Here is a 19,409-nt window from a genome sequence, read left to right as displayed (position 1 = left end):
TGACCGAACCAGAGATAACACACTGGATGTGCCTTTTCCCCTTCTCCCTTCCTGTGATTCATTCATGCTGGTTTTTTACTACACATTCTCCCTTCTCTTTAACTCCGCACAGAGCCCTAAACCCAGCTGTCCAGCCCCAGATTGCTGTCCAGGCACTCCATACCGCTTCACCTCTCCAAGGCCACGTGTCCTCACGGCGCTAAAGCGCTGAAACACGCTAGCAAAAGGCAGCCAGGCATGAGACGTAACGAACGGGCTGGGGCCCGCACGGTGTTGTGGGCTGTGTTTCCCTCAAAGAGCCTGACCTACCAGCTGGCCCCTTGCCCTGGGCATCTCTCGCAGGAGGTGTACGTCCCAGTGACACAGCCCCTTCCCACCTGGTGCAGCTGCTTCTCCGCACGCACACTCCTGCCAGCTGGTGAGAGCTTCCCATCCCACCTGCCTGGCTCCTTGCAGTCGGCAGCACGCCGGCAAAGAGAGGCAGAGGTGGTCTTTGGTGCACAACCTAAAAACCCACATACGCACACCTGCCAGAAGCGCCTCGCTGGGCCTCCGCACCCGCCTCCTGGCTGCATGGCATCCTTCCCTGTGGAGCTTTAAGAAAAAGCAAGCAAAATTTTGCTACAAGATGCTTTGCTCTCCCTAGCTCCTGAGGTTGGAGGACCGGCAAAGCTGGAGAGAAGAGATATCCATTGCCACTGTAATCACTCCTCTCACGTGTGGCGGGTTTTATCTCCCATATGGCTAGCCAGCAAAATGGAAAGAGGAGGGTTGCTGTAGCTGGCCGGCTGCGTCTCGGGTTGGGTTGCGAACAAACCTACTCTGAGGGTTAACAGCAGGCCGTGAAGGCACCTGTGGTGCCCGGGCTGAGGGCAAATCTTGGCTCAGTCCAGCCCTGGGGGAACAGCAGGGAGCTCACCTAGCCCAGGTGCTGGTGCTGGCATCTCCTTCAGCCCGCAAGGGCCAAGACAGCTCGGCTCAGGCACCAGGACGCATGGACTTTCTCACCTTGTTGCTGTTGTCTTTTTGCAGAATATTCTCCTGGTTGAGTTAGGAACAGGCTAGGACAGCTGTTGAGCAAGACAAGTCCCACCGCCACTGCCACTGCAGGTCCTAGACAGACCACAGCTCGTCTCATGCAAAACTTTTCTTCCCAAGTCTGACAAACGAGCCGTGGTTCGTCCCACAGCCTGGCAGCCCGGGATCCTCCCAGGGCTCCCAACTACATCAGCTCTCACCCATCAAACTGAGATTTCCCACCGCCAGCAGGGCAAAGCCCTGGCCTTTTCTCTTTGGGAATCCTGGGGCAATGAGTCCCGCAGGTTAACTGCACCTTGCATTGGAAAGTATTGCTTTCCAGTAGCTTTGAAATTGCTGGTCTCCCCTTTCATCCTCTGAAACAACCTGAAGAACAAGTTGCAGCCTGCCTTTCTATAGGGCTAGGCATGCTAAACACCTCCAGATTATTCCTGCCGTTTAAAGAAAATGGCCAACAGTAATTTTTACTTAACGAGACAGACACCAACGGGCTTTTCTGGACCAGCAACGCAGGAAAACGGCTGACTCAGGCTGTACATCTACTGGTGGAAAGGGAGTGTGGTTTTATACCGAAGCTGAGAACCAACGCACATTCACACAGCGGTGTGAAGATACGCCAGCCTGCAGCCTCCGCAGGAATTAGTAGGCTGCGTTAAAGCCTGGGTAGCAGCCATGTTCTCAGCCCCCAGGGAAAATGCGATGCTGCCTTGTCCTTCCCGGCCTTTTAATTTGCCTTTTCCCTGGGGCTGAGCCCCAGCCCACCACCCATGGACCCCAGCTGCAGTGCCCCAAGCCCTGCTCTCCAAACGCGCGCCCACCCGCTCCCCAAACTGCTTTAAACCTACCCCAAAGGCCTGGGGCTGCGTTTGGGACCAGCACAGGGGCCACGGGGGGAACGGGAAGGTGCTGAGGCTGCGGCGCAGCCCCGTGCAGCGCTGGGCCCTGGGCACCCATGCCACACGGTGAGCGCGGCAAAGTTGGTCCCAGCAGAGGAGGAGGAGGAGGAGGAGGAGGAGGAGAAGGGGCGGTTTGTTCAAAAAGCACCAGTCCCGGGTGGGTGGGGGTTTTTCCCATAGTTGGTTTTTTTTTTAGCCGGGAAGAAGCCGCGTTTGCAGAAAGCCTCCCCCCCCCCCCCCCCCCGCTGCTTTCAGCCCCCACCCCGGGTGAAAGCAACCTGCCCTGGCCGAGTGCACCCGGGGGGGGGGGTTGTCCCCGGCCCCCTACCACGCACGGCTCAGCGGCGGGGTGGCCCCAGCGCTGGGTCCGCGCAGCCCCCCCCCCCCCCCCCCAGCACAAGGCTCCCGTCGGGCTCTGCCGGCCGTCGGGGCTGCACCGCTGGCATCGGTGACCGAGCCCTGCTGCAACCCTGCTCCGCGCAACCAGGCGGCGGCCCGGCCGGGCTGCAGCCCCCCCCCCCCCCCCCCGCGCTGCCCCGCCGCGGGCAAAGCCCCCGCGGAGCGAGGGGACCCGCGGAGCCGGAGCGCCCGCTCGCCCCGCAGCCAGCCCCGCGCAGGCTTGAGCTTTGGGAGGCTCCTGGGGGTTTCCCCCCCCCCCGGACTTGGAGAGGAACAAACCTTGGAGAGAGCCGGCGTGCCATCGGGCCGGGGGCGCAGGCTGTGCCGTGGCGAGGAGGGAGGCAGCCGGCTGCACCGGCAGCTGCCGCCGCCTCGGCTGCTCTCTCCGACTTTTTTCCTGTGCAGTCTGACAGCTCCGGCTTCCCCCCCCCCCACCCTCCACCGCCCCCCCCCTTTTCTTAAGGTGGAGCCTCGGCGCCAGGCGCGGGGCTGGAGCGATGGGCGCGAGGAGGGACGGCGAGCGGGTCCAGCCTGCGCCGCCTCGCCTGCCCCCTCCGAGACCCCGGCCCGGCAGCGGGGCAAGAGCAGGAGCTGGGGAAAAGGAGCCGGGGGGGCTGCTCGGGCGGCGGGAACCCCCGCGGGCTCCTCCGGCTCCGCCCGGCCGGGGGCTGCGGCCACGCCGGGACCCCCCCCCGCCGCCGCGCTTCCCTTCGCCCCCCCCCCCCCCGCAACAGCCCCGTGCGCCCTTAAGCCGCCAGGCCAAATTCAAAATAAAGACATAAAAGAGGTCTTTTATTTATTCCAGCTCTTTTATTTATTTATTAATTCCGCCCCCCCCCCCCATTTCAGTAACAATTTCCCCATCTCCAACCAGCCTCCAAGCAGGAAAGCGCTGCCTGCCCCCCCCCCCCCCCCGAGCCCTCACCCGGCACCGGCGGGGTGTCAGCGGACACGCGGAGGCTGTGCCTGGGCCCAGGGGTGCCCCAGCGCGGCCCCCGGGGCTCCCGCCGCGGCCCCGGCCCCACGGGGGAAAACCAGCCGCCCTCGTCCCCGTCCCGGGGCTGGCCGCATCTCTTTGGGGTTTTGTCGTTTTTTTTTTTTCGGCCCTCACCTCCGCTTCTTCTGCGCGCTCACACCCGTGGCAAAGGTTGCTCTTTGCGAAGGAATGGAACAAACTCGCAGAAAACAAACAAACAACAACAACAAAAAAAAAGCCAAAACAGATAAAAAGGCTTTTTATTTTTTTTCCATGACGCGTACGCCTGCCCGCTCGGGGGTGACACTATTTCAGGCATGTCTATTATTTATGTTTCGCTATATTTATATTAATTAAAGACGCCATGCATGTACGTAGTTCTCTGACTTCAAAAAAAAGCAGGACGAGGGGAATGACAGCCGAGAGCAAACTTTCTCGAGAGGACCAGGCGCCGAGGAGCAGAGTAAGCAGCTATAGCTGCAGCCTGTGCGCTGGTGCCATGTAACGTTCCCGTCGTACGCCGGCGCTCTCCCCAGCCCCAGCCCCACTTTCCCTCCGTCGTTCCCAATGGGGACCCTGGAGAGCTGGGTCGGGGCTCCCGGATGGGGTGCCGAGGCTGGCAAGGCCCCCTGAGATTGTGCCCCTTTCAGGGGAAACGGCCCAACGCCAGCCACGGCAGCACGTGCGTGGCGTGTGCCGAGGCAAGCAAAGCATCCCTTTAAAGGACGCTGGTCCCTGGGGGCAGGCTGTGGGTTTCTGGTCCGGCAACGGCAGCGTCTCGGTTTGCAGAGCGACGGAAACGGGGCCCTAGGCGCCTCCGCTCCGCACCGGCCATCTCCCTTGCAAGACAGCACCTGTGCCAAAACGTAGCCATAGAGGGTGATGTCTTCTCCTCCCTGGAAGAGAAGCAAGTGGCCCCGTGCTCCTCGAGACTAGCATCTTAGCCCCCTCCTCGTCCTGTCTGACAGCTCCAGGTCACTTCTCCTTCCCAGGGAGGTCCGAACGAGGAAGACTCCTGGCTGGACCCTCAGCCTTGCCTTTGCCCATGGGTGTCACGGCACACCGACTCGGGGCCGCACAAACCGCTCGCAGAGGATCAGTGAGCAGAGACCTGACTAGAGCTGGGCAAACACCTTGTGCAAAGGCTTCTGCTGGCCAGATGCCTAGTCCTTTTCTCAGCAGGAACCTACTAAGATATTGCGCCAGGTGAAACCTCACCCAGCTCAGGGCTGGTCCAATGGACTCAGCAATGACCCACCAGCTCTAGCCCTTTGCAGGAGCAGCGCACGCGGGACATGCAACTACCTCCAGCAACGCTCTCTGGCCGGCAGCAGCCCGCTGGGGATTTCCAGAGGGCCAAGGGCTCCTGCGACTTGGAAATAGCTCTGCGTAAGTGGTGCGTGAATAATTTTTTTCAGAAAGAGAGTCTGGCTCAGCCACGAGACGTGCCACTGAGGAAGATGACCTAGCTGGGACGCTGCACTCCCCTACTCTGCGCCGGATTTGCTAATGCTTTGCCCAGGCTATTGGTAAAACACTTTAGGCACAGGCAGATGAAAGAGTTTCACTCTTTTCCCGCATCCAAGTAGATTTTCCTTCCAGGGATTAATTAGTAAATTGAAACGGTAGAAAGACAAAATTATTATGGGTAGGCATGGCCGTGGTGACTATGCCTCTTGCTCAGATCTGCATGCTGTGTCCCAGTGCATACCCATCTCTAGTCAAGGGTTGCGGGCAGTGGATTAATTCCCCCAGATTTCCCTCAATAAGAAAGGTGCTGGGGCAGGGGTTTGGGCAGAGGAGACCCACCTGTGGGTACCCCGTCCCCCTGCTTTGCACAGGTGCCGTCAAAGCACAAATTCCCGAGCCTTGGCAGCGCAGGCTGCAAGGCACTGCACCCGAGGGCGCAGGAGGGCCCCTTAGCCCTGGGTCTCACCCTGAGCTCCTCTGGGCACCCCCCGATGCACCAGTGGAGCCTGGATCAGCCGTGACCACGGTCTAGGAGCAGCCACAAAGCCTCCACTCGTGACGGAGGAGGCAGCCATGGGCTTAGTGAAGGAGGAAGGAAAAGGCACCGGCGTGGGGATGTGGCCCTCTCTGCCTGCCGCTCGGCGAGCTGCTGGCTCGGGCACATCCGAGCGGCTGTGAGCCGCATCCCCTGCCCATGTCCAGGCATTTCGTGTCCTCCCAGCTCACCGGAGCTGTGGCCAGAAGGGAGTGTGTGGATGGATTCAACCCAAAAAAGCGCGCAGGCAGCGCCGGCCCCGGCTCGACCTCTGTGGTTTGAGCCTGGCTCTGATTTCCCACCTCCGAGCGCGCTCCGTGCTGCATAATCTCTCCCCGCCAGGGATTTGCAACTTCTCCTCAGTTTACCAATTAGTTTATCTCCCCGATGCATGGTTTGCTCCCCGCCACGGATCATTGCTGAAACACTGCCTGGCACAGACCACCAGACACCCCCTGCCCACGCCGCGGCCACCTGCAGCTCCCTGGGCAAGCTTCGAGCACAAAACGCTCCTCTGCGCTTTGAAGCTGGGTCTTGCGGGGTGTCGCTCTCCAGATGGATGCAAACGATGCGCTGAAACCTGGACTGATTTGAGCTGCAGCCCTAGTTTTCCAGCCCTGTCCAAAAAAGCTATCACATTTTGCCTGGCAAAAATTCTCCTTCTTAAACCTGAGTCACTCACGATTCCTTGTTCTGATGCCTGGTAATTTCTTTTCTTTTTTTTTTTTTTTTGTTTCCCCCCACTGATTTCCTCTAGCAGAGCCTAAACACTCGCTGGGAGCCGCTCCAAGCCCAGATCGGCCAGGCAAAGCCCACTGCCCGCTGGGCGAGAAGTGCTGCAGGCAGAAAGCCCAGGTCCCCAGGGCTCGGCAGGCTGAAACTCCTTCCCTGCCTGCTCTGCACCAGCACCAGCACCCGAGGGAGCCGATACCTGGGGTCTGGAGGGGCTGGCTGCTCTGGAAAACCAGTCTCAACGCCGGGTTGACGTTGATGGGAAAACCCGCTCCGGCCTCAGGAGGCGTCGGAGGCTTGGGGCACTGCCGGGCTAGGAGCCCACGTGCTGTCCTTCGCAGCCCCCGCACGGAAATGTTCCCCACCAGCCTCAGCTGAAAGAGGTTTGCTTTTTAAAATTTTCAGAGGATCTGCCAGATATTTGGGGTTGGGGCGGGGGGGAGGGATGCGAGGTGGAGCCGCGTCTCCCTGCTGTCTCAGAGTGCCGCGCCGGTCCCCGAGGCTGCCAAGGGACGGTGCGGACGCCTTTCCGGCGTGCCGTGAGGAGCAGGGACGGCGGGCGGAGAGCTGCCAGCCTGCCCCTGGGCTGCCAGGGGCTCACGAAGCAGATGGCCTGGCTGACAAACCGGGGCTGGTCCCTCTGAAAAGCTCAGCGTGCACCAGGCATTTGCCTTTCCGAACGTTTTTCACCCCAAGGAGCATTAGGAAAGCATCAGCGTTTGCCGGCAGCTCCCAGACCTTTGCATCCAGAGAACATAAATACACGAGGAGACGCTGGAAAACCACATAGCAGCCAGTGTAGGGACTGAGCTGCAGAGATCCAATCCCTCTGGAGCCAAGCCCTGTATTTCTGTGCATAGAGAAAGACCAAAGAGCCTATCTTAGTTGTTCCTACCGCCTTCTACCCTAGGATCTTCCCTTCGCCCAGCTCAGGGACAACCTGGTCTCTAGTACAACCTCTCGTGCTAGCCGTTGCGTGGGGTCAGGCAAGCCACGCTTGCTGCATTGAGCTCAATTAAAGGTCCCCAGCATAGCGAAATGAGGGAGACAATATTTTCTGGGTTTAACGAGCCCTAATATTAAATTGTCATGCTATCAGGCAGCAAGCTGAGAAGAGGCAACGTCCCCCATATCATTCTGCCGGTGTGCCCCAGGGCACAGCGTGCCACTCAGATGGCAGCTGGGACGCAAGGGCTCCCTTTCTTTTAAAGACCGGAAAAATATCCAGTCTACCTAATGTGCTGCAGGTTGCTCTTGCGCTGGCACAGAAAGTTGTCAGCAAGTAATTGGATAAAATAACTGGGGGTGGGGGGGGAATGAGGGACCATCAGTCTGGTTCCCTGGCTGAGGCACAGAAGCAGGGAAGGCCTGATTTTGGGAGCACCCAAAGGGAAGATGGGGGGATTGGTCAGTGCAACAAGCAAATAAGCATTTACAGGTGTCTTTCAACCATCTGAACTGGATTTTTATCACATCTCTTGGTTTAACTCTGGCTGATTCGCTGGTCCAAAGCTATATCCTACTTCTCAATGCTGAAAGAAAAAGCTGTGCTTCTCATATATTTCCTCGGGCCAAGACTACTGCCTCTCAGCGTAATTTTGCAAGGGCTCCCAGTATGGCTTTTGCAATGACTGAACTCTGAACAACTTGGCCCAGCTTTGCCCAGGTGCCATTGCATTAGTGCACGCTTCTAGCTTGTGTGAGCAGGGACCGGGGTGCTTGGCTTTGTGGTGCCCCTTCCGCAGGTAGTGCAGACACATCAGGCACCCCGAGCGCTGCTAAAGAGGTTTCTCCAGACATGACCTATTCAGCAAGCAGAAATGTCCCTGCTATGACCCATTACCAGGAGTCCTGGCTGAGGTTTGGACTGGTTTGCTCTGTCGCTAGCTCAGTTACAGTGCCATCTCCCCTGCCTGCGCCCTGTTACGTAGGCCAAGAAGGAACCCCTAGCAATCGCAACTCGATTAGTCTACCGAGCGTATGATGGCAAACGGGAACTGCCGAGCCAATCATGGCCTTGAGTAATGAGCAACACAGTTGGGATACTATTAAAATAAGCCCAGACTCCCACAGATCCCAGCTCTTGGTCTAAAGACAAGCAGGCCCCTTGGAGAGCTGTTCATCTACCCTTCTCCTCCTTCCTCCCCGTTATTTCTCATTGACTAGAGGAAAGACGACAAATTTCAAAGGGGAGGGGGGGGGAAAAACAAACACTTGAGAAACTTCAAAGCTGTTTTTTTTTTTTTACAGCTTTTGTTCTGCTCCGTCGCCGTCCCCTGGGGACGGGCCGTGAGAAGGACGTGCTCTCTCGCTCCTGCCGGCAGGTGGTCGCCAGCATTATATTAACTCGCAGTAAGACAAGCCGGGCAGCCTGAAGAGCGACAGATTACGCTCAAAATTAGAAAATGCAGGGGGGACAGGACGTCCCTTGAAAGGGACTCGCCAGTGGGGCTGGGAGACGTTGCCGCTGCCGAGCTGGCCGCTTCCTAGCTGCTGGGGAGGCGAGGGTCCCGTGGCACGTGCGGGGCTAGTGGAAGAGGCCGAATGGTGCGAGTCTGCAGTGCTGGGGACCACCTGAGCTTCGTGGAGCATGGCCCAGGCACGGGGGCCGGATTTCAGTTTTATCCCCTCTCCCGGGGCCTCGACAAATCTTGTGAATGAGTAGCTGTGGGTGAGAGGAGGGATCAGAGGTTGCTGGCAGGCTGGGCACCTCTCTGCAGGGCATTGTGGTGCCCGGCTGTTTGCAGCTGGGTTATGTGTCCTACTAAATGGGACAGCAAGGCCTCAAAATGTCCCACACCTCTAGGCTATCCCTCCCCATCCACTTTAGCCTTTTGGGCCCAGCTAGCTCAGCCTGAGGCAATGCAAGACAGATGACAGCTTGGATACCCATCCATTTTAACTAACTTGTGCTTTTCCAAGGAGCTTCACATAAGTGGAGTGGTCTTTTCCCAGCCTCCTGTGACCTCCTGCCTGGAGGTGCTGTGCGTATCCAGATGGAAACAGTAGCATCTCCGCTGCTTGGTGCCACTTGTGGATTTGGGGCTGTGGGACGCGCCGCTCGCTCCATCCCAGCTCTGCAGGGATGCGGTGGAAGTTTCTCTCGTCTCTAAGCTCATCCCTGAGTTGTCTCCATTGTTCTCAAGTTCCTCATCTGAATTATGCATTTCTGCAAGCCATCTCCATCTGCATGCCTTTTGCCAGTGGTTTGTGACGAGTCTGGTGTTTAGCGCTCCAAGTTTACCAGCGGCTGGGTCGCACTGTGCGTCCTCTTCCTCCACGGCACCGGGAGCTGCACTTCCACCGCGAAAACCTCCAGGTGAAGTATGCCTTCTGTACATAGTCACCAACAGGGCTTTGAAGTTATTTTGGTCTGATCTTCAGAAAACTTGTGATTTTGTTGCAAATCTCCCTGTATTTGTTCCTTTTCTAAACATCCCACATCCTGGGGCTGACCGAATACAGGGGAATTGAGCTTTACTTTTTTCCAGGTGATTTTCTGTCGGTCCTTCCCAATGACATCTCGGCATCTTCCAAGGAAAGTATCATTCAGTGGGACTATCTCCAGTCTCTCATGCCTCCCCCAGGAAGAGGTGTGCAAACAGTGACAGCTCTAGTTTCAGCTTAACATCTTTGCTACCGCTTTATATTTTGTCCAAGGGGCACGGTTCGTAACCCACACCTTGCATCAGGAGGGGAGGGAAGCCATCCCTGTTCCCGAGCGGACTTCATGCCTGCCAAGAGAAGCCTAAATGCATCCGGAGAGCAAAATTCCCCTGCCCTTTCCAGAGCTGCAGAATGTAGTGCTGTGACTTTAGGCAGGATCACACTCTAGAGGGTGAACTATTTCTGACTCTGGAATCCGTGGGGCTGGCGTCTTACATGTCAGAGCCCTGGCAGAGAGCAAATGAGAGCTGCAGTGATGCAGTCGCAGGGAATACGCTGAACAGTGCCAGCATCAGCTTTCCAAGGCAGGCTGCGCAGCTCTCGCCCAACCCCAGCTCCTGCACGGAGCCAAGAATCGGTGCCTGCTGTCGGGGAAAGATGGTGCGAGTGAGTCAGGGATTTGTGCAGAGCAGCGTTTTCCCCAGAGGCGCGATAGAGGAGGAAGCCATGCTGAGATGGCGAGCAGTGGCAACGAGCCTGCGAGCCGAGGGCTCCCTCTGAGCACAGGCTCTCCGCATACGCTCAGGAAACCTGGGTAGGGCGATGCTGGATGGCTGAGGGCAATTTGAGAAGAGCCTGGCGAGTGTGATGGGCTGAGTCCAGCATCAGGAGCGCCCACGGGTGCTGGGAGATAGCTGCTCTGCTAAACATCAGTGCTGCCCTGTTTTCCTATCCTGCACCCTTGTGTGACCTTCAGTCATCTGAGGAAGATGACAACAACAGTGGAAATGCAGTGGTCCAGAAAGACACAGCGCCTTACCTCCCGTTAGCTATCAGCAGAGAGCGCCGGGTAAGGCTGGGCACACGACCTAAATGCCACCTTTCCCATTCATATCTCAAATACATTTCCCCCAAAACTGATATCTTGGTGGTGTGAATGTAGAGCAAAGACAAGAGGGATGCTTCTGCATAGCCATAAAAAAGATGCTCTGCACATCTACTAAAGTTGGTGTGATAGTATGTTATTAAGACATTTTTAAAATTGTGCTGTGGGCTACTGTATCTGTATTCCCAGCAGTTATTTTAACTCAGCTAAATAGTATAGTGGAAGAAACGCACTTTCACCAAGATACGTGAAAAAAACCCCTGAAGTACAGAGATATCCATGTATCATCTGCAGCTTCAAGTGGTTCTTGTTGTTGGCTGCAGTTCATTAAACACACTTCAGTACAGCTGGGCAGCTCTAGGAAGTTTTCAACAGGAGATGGGTGCTGGAAGGAGGACGGACAGGAAAAGAAGGTGAGGAGCACAACACAAATCCAGTGAGCAGTGGTGAAACTCCAAAATGATGCCTAGATGTTACTCTGCATAGCCCTTGGCACATCCTAGTTACTGTATGAGGCTCTCTGCAGAGTTGGGCAAAAATTACAATGTGGGTGCATATATGGGCCCAGATACAGCAATGCCCATGGACTAAAGAAGGAGTTGCCACCTGCATGGGACACTAATGGAGGTCTCCAAGCTGCCAAAAAAACTGCATGTCCCTCTTCCCTGAGCTGTGTGAGCCCTGCACCAAGCCCACGGTCTGCAGAGAGTGCAGCTCAGGCGCTGCGGGCGTTGCGAACAGAGCAGGCTCGGTGCTGTTTGGCATGGGACAGTAGTCAGGATAGAGCTAAAGAGATATTGAGAGTATTTGAGGGCTATTAAGGCTTCTTCCCCTCATCCAGATTTTCTATGTACCTTGCCTGCGTCCCTTCCCTTTCTGTCTTACAATGCAGGTGAAGTTGGCAGGAGGTTTCTTGACAGCACTCGGGCAGCTCTGCATCACAAAGGTGGCAACATGGGGTGCAGAAGCATGGGCAATCCCAGGAAGCTAATTCAAAAACCAAGAGCATGCAGCTCAGTCCCCTGCAGCCAGGAACTGTCTTCTTCTCAGAGAGGACAGAGTCATTTTCTTTGGGCTGTGAAGTGAAACCATTCTCCTCTAAGTCTGCAAGAGCTGGGCCTGTTCAGCCTGGAGAAGAGAAGATTGAGAGGGGATCTCATCAACGTGTACAAGTATGTGAAGGGGGAGTGTCGAGAGGATGAGGCCAGCCTCTTCTCCGTGGTGCCCAGCAACAGGACAAGAGGCAACGGGCACAAACTGAACCACAGGAAGTTCCATCTGAACCTGAGAGAAAACTTCTTCCCTGTGAGGGTGACAGAGCATTGGAACAGGTTGCCCAGAGAGGTAGTGGAGTCTCCTTCCCTGGAGATATTCAAAACCCGTCTGGATGTGATCCTGGGCAATATGCTCTAGGTGACCCGGCTTGAGCAGGGAGGTTGGACTAGATGATCTCCAGAGGTCCCTTCCAACCTCAACCGTTCTGTGATTCTGTGATTCTGTAAGTCGGGGTCGGCCCTGGCTCCATGCCCATCTGCCTCTGATATGCCCTTGTGGCAGGGAAGGGGTTTGCTCTTTGGACCGTGCGTGGAAAACTCATGCTGTGACCTCAGACATGAAGCGCTGAGGGAGCCTTGTCCCTATCCAGCTTTCCTCTCTCCATGGGGACGATAGGAGGTCAGGTCTGTGGAGGTACAGCCTGCAAATGGAGGGGCCCTGGGCCTGGCTCCCCTCTGCTCTCAGCTTGGGCTGCTGTCTTGCTCAGAGCATGCTGATAAGACCAGGGAAGCGAGTCAAAGAGCTGTCAGGTGTTGTTAGCAGTGTGACATCTCTTAATAAGGCCCATCTGGTTGGAAGGCACTAGATCCGGCAGGATTTCTGCAGGCCTGATGGAGGATGCTTTTGCCAAGGTTTTACAATCAGCATTAATAAACACAACAGGGCGGCATTTGGCACCATGAGCTGAAACTTCCCAGCCTGGAGTAGCTGAGACTGAGAAAAGCCAGAATTACAGCAAAAACCCTTGCTGCAGAACAGAGCTCCTCGTGAAATAATTCCATGTTATGGGATGTGTGGATCCCATACAGTTTGCAGCAATTGTTCGAGGGTCACTTCTTTCAGTGTAACTCGTCCCCAGAGAGGTCCCACCCCTGTTGCAGGTGCACACACAGACCCAGCGTCCTTAACTCAGAAGTGCTGGTCGGGCTTCTTTGCCTAGATTTCTACAGCTGCAAGGACAAGGGTGGCTCATGTTATGTGATGCAAATAACCACAGGATGAAAAGCACTGTCCTCTGGGACCATGGATTGTTCTTAGACTGTGGGAATCAAATATGACATGATAAAATTATGCCTAATATAAAGGGAGCATGTATTATTCAGACACCTGGCACTTTCAAAGCAGGATGTCACCATTTAGAAAGTGTCCAAGAGGGAACAGCCGGACCCGTAGGTGTATAATAGCTGCATGAGAAGCCCATGTGATTTAGGGAAAATGCCACGTTCTAGGGAGATGAAAAGATATAGCCAAATTGAGTCTCTGCAGATGAATCACAGGGGTTTAGGGAACATACTAATGGGTGTTTAAACTAATCTGGAAAGCTTGGATCGGTTCCGGCAGACGTTTGGGTGCTGTAGGAGTATCGCTCCATCCTTGTAGCTCTGCCGCTTATTCCCAGCCTTCTCCCACCAACGCCAGCAGAAACGGCGGCTGAGCAGAGAGCTGAAACAAACACCACAACAGCATCAGCGCTGAGAGCAAGTGGGTGTCTTTCTGCGGGGTGCAGAGGGGTTCATGCGGTGGTCAAGGGGGTCTCCCTGCAGAGCTGAGCCAGGCAGATGGAGACGCTTGGCTTGTGAGATGCAGCAGGCTTTGTGCCTCTGAAATGAGGGTCTTTAGTTTTGGAAAAGGAAGAAAGGGGCCCAGTGGCAGATGCTTCAGGCTGGAGCACCAAAGCACGTGTTCCCCAGCTTGGCGTATTGCTGTGAGCCGAGCTTTGCTGAGGCAGCCTTCGCCCAGGAGCTGGAGACCTGCAGAGCTCATGGGGAAGCGCAGAAGAGATCGTTGCCACATGGCAGCAGATGTACCAGGGCTGATCTGCATTTGCACTCATTAATGAGGGAAAGGCCTTGTTTTTGAAGTGCCTGATCCACAAGAGCAATTTGCCACTCCTGTCTGTGGCTGACATTTTCTGCTTCAGCACTCTGCTACACCGTTCAGGGTGCGAGGGAGATGAGGAGTGACGAAGCTGAGGCAGTGCAAAACATAGCCATCCCCAAGGCACATCTATCCCTGCTCATGAGAGGATGCTCTTCTTCACACTTTGCTTGCTCAGCGCTCAGCCATTGCACCACCCATCAGATTTGAATGTCACAGTGAAACGAGCTGTTCTGAGCATCAGAGGAGGAACGGGCAGTGAGGATTGTGCCGACATTGCCAGAAGGGCTTCTTGTGCCATGTGGACAAGGAGATGCAGGAGAACAACCTTTTGATGGGGCCACCAGGAGACAAAGCTCTGCCTCAGCTGGGAGCTTTGCTGACCCAGCCCTGTAGCAGAGAGGCATGTGGTGCAAGAGCTAGGACACCAAGATGGTGATATGGTTCTGCAAAGATGCTGACCAGGTTAGCAGAGCTAAGCCACACGGTGAAAGCAGAGGAGACTGGCCCTAAAGAATTGATTTCTAAGGAGCTGGTGAGGTACAACCACATGGAGACCCTTCGTAACTGTCACCAGGGTCAAGCACTGGGGCTGGAGCAGGAACTTGTCACCCTTCTCACCTCGGGCATTGGCCCCGCTCGTGGACACTGCCAAGGGAGTGCAGGGTGATTGCCAGCACTGGGATTTCTGCCAGGATGTGGCCTCCTGGTGAGGGCATGATTGTCTGCAGCAAGGGCACTTCTCAGAGAGGGCTGTCTCTCCTGAGAGCAAACTCAGAGAACAGTTTTGACGGGATCCCAGACCCGCTGGTGAGCGCGTACGGAAAGAGTGGCTGGTGGGCCAGGTGTGTGCCTGAATGGTGGGAGACGATGCTGGGAAGCAGGCATGGCTGCCTGGCAGGACCTCTGCAAAGCCAGGCTGTTCCCCAAGCTTTGCTGCAGAGCAAAGAACGGTCCCCTAGGTGCTTTGGCCTCTCTTCAGCGAGCGAGACTAAATTAGCCTCATTAGAAACCCTCTTAGGCTGAGTAATCCGGACAGCAAGGCTGCAGGAGACACCAAGGAGGCTGTGCTGTGGCAGAGCTGGCTGTGAGGTCTCACCCATGGCAGGCCTTATGGTGCCTGCTGGTAAGGGCAGCTCACAAAATCAAAAAAGCTTTATGGCACTAATCCTGCATACACCTGCAGATGCCCTTAGCTCTATACCTGCAAGCAGCCCTCCTGCCTCCAGTGCTAAGTACCAGGTGTGCAAAGATGGATGTACCAAACTGGAAGGTCAGGTACCCACTAAAATTTGCCCTCGCTGGTGCTGCTTTTTCTGAAGGTAATATTACTCAGTGAGAAGTATCTGTTCGAACTGCTTGCCTGGTTTCTTTTTTTTTTTTTTTTTGGTCCAAGGGCTGGTCTGAACAGGCAGCCTTCTGCTATGCAGGCTGGAACGCTCTTCGGCCTGAGTGATAAGAAGAATCGTTTTAAGTGTATACTTCATTAAATCCCTTAAACTCCTGAATTAAAATACGGATGTAGGATTTAAATTTGAAGGTTTTGAAGCAGATATTTTTGTTATACATCATCATTCATGTCACGATTCTAAAATATTTTGAAGGGCTGTATAAATAGCCTTTTGATCACCTTTTCTCAGTTGGCTCTTGCTTCCCTGTATTTCACAACTGCCACACTCAAGAGAAATGCGTACATCACTTGGGAACCTTTGTTTTTACTTTCAGCAGACCTAAATGTCTGTGCTCTTGACAATGTTTCCAAGAGAGATGCTGTCAAGAATGCTTACGCACATGCTAAGTCATGCACAAACTCATATCCTTTGCTGAATTTCACATTTGCCAGGTTGAAGGCCTCCGTGATAAACATTGCTGTACTGCAGCCCTTGATCACCTCCAATCAACGACATCTGTCTACCATCAACATTTCCCCTTGCAAATTTTGAAGTTAGTTATCATCTGACTTGAGTTGAAGATTTTTGGGGGACAGTTCGGTCAGTGCAGAGCCCCTGCTGCGTTCCAGCAGTTTTGTGTCAGTGGCTGCTCTTTTTGCTTTAGGTTGATGGTGTTGCAATGCTGCAGAAAATGTTCTCATTGAATGAGCGGAAATGCAGTGCACATGGGAGTGCATTTAGCCTTCTTTTGTCCAAAACGCCCTACAAAGAGGTCCATGGACCTCCTTTGAGGCTTCTCTTGCAGCCTGAATCCAGTCACCCTAATAACCTTGGTGTGCCTTGTGCTAGGTCACGCTCTACAGAAGCCCGCCCTGCTGATGTTGTCCTGGTGCTCCCAGGGTGTGCCCTCACTGCAGTAGTGATCTGTTTTGAACCTTTTATGCTTTAGATGCATATGCATGTGTATGTGCATATACATTTGTCCTTAATTATTGGAGAAGGCAGTTCTGGTCTTAGAGCAACCGCCTTCCTGCAGAGGCATTGCCAAAATCTGATGCAAGTCCTGACCTTCCCTGCAACGTCATGCAGCTCCTCCGGAATAGCAGAGCGTTCGTGAGGAGCTCTCAGAAAATAGCGGATCCATCTTCCTCCCACTCAGCATTTCTGGTACACCGAAGGCAAGGGTTTCATGCAGTCTCCACCAGGCTGCAGGACCCAGCTGGCATGGTGGGCGCCCCCAATGATGGATCATTGCTGCCAGACAGCTCTGTGCCTCAATTTGTGTCAGTGTGTGCCACCCAGGCTCTGCTCTTCCGCATGGACATAGGGCACCTCTTGCTGGGGAACATCATCTTCTCCTGGCCAGAGCCTTGGTGGAGCCGAGCAGGAAGGAGCGGAGGGAAATCCCAGGGACACAGCTGGCTTTGCTAGTCATAAATGGGGCATCCCCTGTGCAGGTCATAGCGGGGGGGGGGGTCCATGTGGCCTGCAGGGAAACCCCTGGAGCCTCTCCTGAGGGAACAGCTGGAGTCGGGTGGCCAGTGTGGGGCATGGATCAGTGGATTAAATCGCTCCCTAGCCATGCCTGCGCAAAAGTGGGATGGGTTAAGAGGAAAACGCTTTTGCCCGGCCTGCCTGTGATGGCATCAGGCCCTGTGTGGGAGAGGAGCTGAGACGGCACGTGGTATACGGCCCGAGGTGAAGCCGTGAGTTTGCAAGGCCACAGTGTGCATGGATGGTGGTTTCCTGAGCATCAGTCAGACACACTCAGGCTGCCAGGACAAAATTGTTGGCACCAAAACTCAATCACATTACTAGGAATTACACTGTGCTCTGGGCAATTGTTTTGTCAAATCCATAACTCCCAGCACGTGCAACAGGGGAATTTTAATGGCATTTTCAGTGGAGAGGCCAGTAAAAGTAACCCAGAAGCTGCTTCCCACCTTGATAACATTTGGACGTTACTGAACAAGTTGGGGTGACTTATGGGGAATCATTTGGTGTGCACCCAAATTCTCCTCCCCATCACCAGCCTCCCAAAGAGAGGTGGGCGAATGACCAGTGGGAGATGCCCTGAGGTCTGCACCCCAAAAACAGTGGCCAAAAGCCAGAGGCTGGGGCAGCTCTGATGCTCATGGAGGTTTTTACAGCTATGTAAAGAGTATGTTTCTATTAAAAGACCTTCTGGGTCTAAGATGTGAATCTACAACTGCAGCCAGCCAGCTTGTCTCAGTTTCAACTTAAAAACCTCTGCCGTCGGGCTGCCTGGGCTAGTGTAGCAGCCACTGGGAGATGAGAAACATTTGCCATATGCTGAGGGATTACTGTATAAAAACGAGATGCTTGGCTGCACTCCAAGGTACAAGGTTTCCAAATAGAGTCTGAATCCTGGACAGAAAAGTTCCAACTAAATATAGCCATGACAGTCTCAGAGTTGACTTTTTTTTTTTTGGTTGAGTTCACTTAAAATAGCCTGGCAGAGGGTTTTTGCCCTTTCAATGAGGAGGCAGGTAAAGGCATGTTTACAAATGGAGGTACAAGCAAAACAAGTTGGCTGGATGAGGAATCTTGCCCTTTTCTCCCACCCGCCCTGAGATGCTCTCCCACCATGGGAAGGGCACATGGCGCAGTTTGTCCCTCCTGGGTTGCCTCCACTATGCAAGGAAGAGGAGGAGGAGGGAGGCCCCAGGGCTTCCTTAGAGCTCCGCGTAGGATGAGGCATACCAACATATGTGGTGGATTTGCCAAAGCAGTATTTTAGGAGAATATTCATCTAAGGGCTCCCAGGCACCCCCTGTGCTTGCAGGCCAAAAGAGAGATTTTTGGTAGACTCTGGAGGGTCATAACCATCCATAAGAAATAGCCAGAACTTTAACTGAAGGTTAATCCAAATTTGTCTGTGCTGCCACCAACCTGCCTCCTTCCTCCTGAAAGCCAGAAATGGCAGTCCTGGCCTCTTCTTCCTCATGGCCTGCTCAGGGAAGGGGGTTTCTGTCCAAAAAGCAAAGAGCATGGCAGGGAACCAAAAAGTGGGGAGGAAAGAAAAAAAAAAAAGCAGGTGACTCAGGAGGAGCAGCTTTGCCCAGGCACGTGGTTAAAGCTCTCAAGAAATGCAGTGGGCCATTGAGGAGGAAGGAGGCAGAGTTGTGGCTGTGCGGGAAGATGAGAAAGATTCACCTAGTTTTTAATATTTAATATTCCTGGGCCAGTGGTGTTTGCTGCAGCCGGCGGCCTCCAGCTGGCCGAGGAAAAAGAAAGTCAATGGGTGCCAAGAAACGTGAGGAATACGGCACTTGGAGAAAGGATGAAGCTCTCGAGGGGACTCACTCTCACAGACCAACTTAAAAAGAAGAAACTTTTCAGGGCGATTTCAGTAGAACTTGCCATATTCAGGGGCTGCTGAGAGCCGGAATTAGAAACCAGAGCGCTGGAGACTGAGAAGAAGTCTGCCAGAAGATGATGTTTTAGCTTAGAAAAGGCGATTTGGATTTGCTGGGCTGCTGGTCCCCATCACACGTTTTTGAGATGTGGGTTGCATTACTCAGCCGTAGACCCGCTGGCGAACACAGAAACAAAATCAAAGACCAACGCCAAGACAGAGCCTGCAAAACGCAAAGGGACAGGATTGCAGAGGCACAATCGGCACGATGGTCCGACCGCAGCACCAGGAAACCGACCTCCTGGCACGGTCTCGCTTTTGGACGGAGCAGCTCTACTCGCAGGAAATGAACAATTTTACAAAAGCCCATAGAAAAAGAAGAAAAACATAAATATCTGGGACAGGAAAGCGGTTGTCGGATGCACTCTTCATGCCGAGTGGTGCAGCGCAAATAAAGAACTGTTGGGAGGAAGCGTTCGAGAGAAAGTTGAGTGAACTCATAGCTCGAAACACAAACAGGATCACCATTAGTCATGAGCTAGCCACTTTTTGTCCGAGGCAATAGGACGCTGCAAATTCGTTAAAGGGTTGGCTGAGAAAATTCCCAGGAAACAGAAAACAAGAAATCAAATTCTGTGACATTGTCAACAACTGTAATGAGAAAAGGGACATGAGACCAGCTACCTGCATGTGTGTTGGCTTGCACAGTACCCTCGAGAGCTTTCTCACACCTTTGCGTTGTAGGCGATGTTTTATTTAAGGGTTCACAGTGTCTATGACAGCTGCTAGGAGTATAAACGAACCACGTGCTTGTCACGGCCCTACAGTGAGGGCAACCCTAGAAAACGAAGACGTTTGAGAACAGCAAGTATTGAACAATCAGAAGTTGTCCAAAAGGAAAAAACAAACAAACAAAAAAAACCTTCAGCTCCGGCATGAGAACTGGGG

The 19,409-nt window shown here is 54.3% G+C and overlaps 1 protein-coding gene across 5 annotated transcripts in view; it reads right to left on the bottom strand.

Moving 5' to 3' along the window:
- Positions 1-2,761, bottom strand: part of DGKG (diacylglycerol kinase gamma) — a 53,350-nt gene extending 50,589 nt beyond the window's left edge. For 3 of the 5 annotated variants that reach the window (XM_068954001.1, XM_068954000.1, XM_068953999.1), the window contains exon 1: positions 2,613-2,741. The gene's annotated coding sequence lies outside the window, so the exon portion shown is untranslated. Of the gene's footprint in view, positions 1-2,612 lie in introns of all 5 variants that reach the window. The other 2 variants (XM_068953997.1, XM_068953998.1) reach the window with 2 other exon arrangements.
- Positions 2,762-19,409: the final 16,648 nt, after the last annotated feature.

This window comes from Struthio camelus, chromosome 9, assembly GCF_040807025.1.
Source record: "Struthio camelus isolate bStrCam1 chromosome 9, bStrCam1.hap1, whole genome shotgun sequence".
In the NCBI taxonomy this organism is placed as follows: Eukaryota; Metazoa; Chordata; class Aves; order Struthioniformes; family Struthionidae; genus Struthio; species Struthio camelus.
This window is presented reverse-complemented; position numbering and strand designations above follow the sequence as displayed.